This window comes from Elephantulus edwardii, unplaced genomic scaffold (genome assembly GCF_000299155.1).
Source record: "Elephantulus edwardii isolate Elephantulus edwardi_28Jun2011 unplaced genomic scaffold, EleEdw1.0 scaffold00113, whole genome shotgun sequence".
Taxonomy (NCBI): domain Eukaryota; kingdom Metazoa; phylum Chordata; class Mammalia; order Macroscelidea; family Macroscelididae; genus Elephantulus; species Elephantulus edwardii.
Window position 1 is genome coordinate 4,329,021 of NW_006399863.1, and position 1,229 is coordinate 4,330,249.

The 1,229-nt window shown below is 40.4% G+C and overlaps 1 pseudogene; it reads left to right on the forward strand.

The window, feature by feature from the left end:
- Positions 1 to 341: 341 nt before the first annotated feature.
- Positions 342 to 806, forward strand: LOC102844232 (annotated as a pseudogene).
- Positions 807 to 1,229: the final 423 nt, after the last annotated feature.

Below are 1,229 nucleotides of genomic sequence, written 5' to 3' on the forward strand. Positions count from 1 at the left end.
TTTTTAAATCACAATTTTTTAAAAAAATTAATCTCCCTCCTTGGAGGGAGTACCCAGACTTTCTTCTTAGCTTGCTCAGAGGCAAGAGGCAAGGGAGGCTAGAAGGGAGAATTAAAAGCTGTCAGCAAACATCAGAAAGGAGGAAGATAAAAGCGAGCCAGAATCTTCCTTACATACTCTAATATGAAGACCAGTCAAAGGCAAAACAAAAAGAAAATTACAGAGGTAATATCTTTCCTGACCAAAGATGAAAAAAAAATCCTCAACAGAATATTAGCAAACCTAATATCAACACACTTGACCTCAGAGACAAGATATCAGAAGGCAGCATCAGATCCAAGATGGAGGCCAGCAGGAGGCTGATGAAGGAGCTTGAAGAAATTCGCAAATGTGGGATGAAAAACTTCCGTAACATCCATGTTGATGAAGCTAATGTATTGACCAGGCAAGGACTTATTGTTCCTGACAACCCTCAATACGCTAAGCGGGCCTTCAGAATTGAAATCAACTTTCCAGCAGAGTAACCATTCATACTACCAAAGATCACATTCAAAACTAAGATCTACCACCCAAACATCGAGGAAAAGGGGCAGGTCGGTCTCCCAGTAATTAGTGCTGAAAACTGGAAACCAGTCACCAAGACTGACCAAGTGATCCATCCCTCATAGCACTGGTGAACGACCTCCAGCCTGAACACTCTCTCCGGGCTGACCTAGCTGAAGAATACTCTTAAGGACTGTAAGAAATTCTATAAAAACGCTGAGGAGTTTACAAAGGAATATGGGGAAAAGCAACCAGTGGACTAAAATCTGCAGATTGACCCAGAGAGTGTGAACAGAGACCCCAGCAGTGTATTCAGACGCCACAAAGCAAGACTCTGTGGAGAATTGACCATGCCACCACCTGGCCTCTGCTTGTGACAGTTACTAACTTTCTATAGTTTTCTTAATCAAAAGTGGTCTAGGTAACCTGTAAAGAAAGGATTAAAAATTTAAGATGTTCTAGTTCTGCTTTCTTTGTTTCAAAAAAATCACTGCTTCAATCCTCTTCCCAAGAATGGTGTTTCTTCACCACAACAAGATAAAGGTAAATAATCCAATAGAAAAACAGGCACAGGATATGAACAGACACTTCACTGAAGAAGACATTCAGATGGCCAACAAGCACATGAAGAAATGTTCAAAATCCTTAACTCTAAGGGAGATGCAAATTAAAACAACTATGAAATA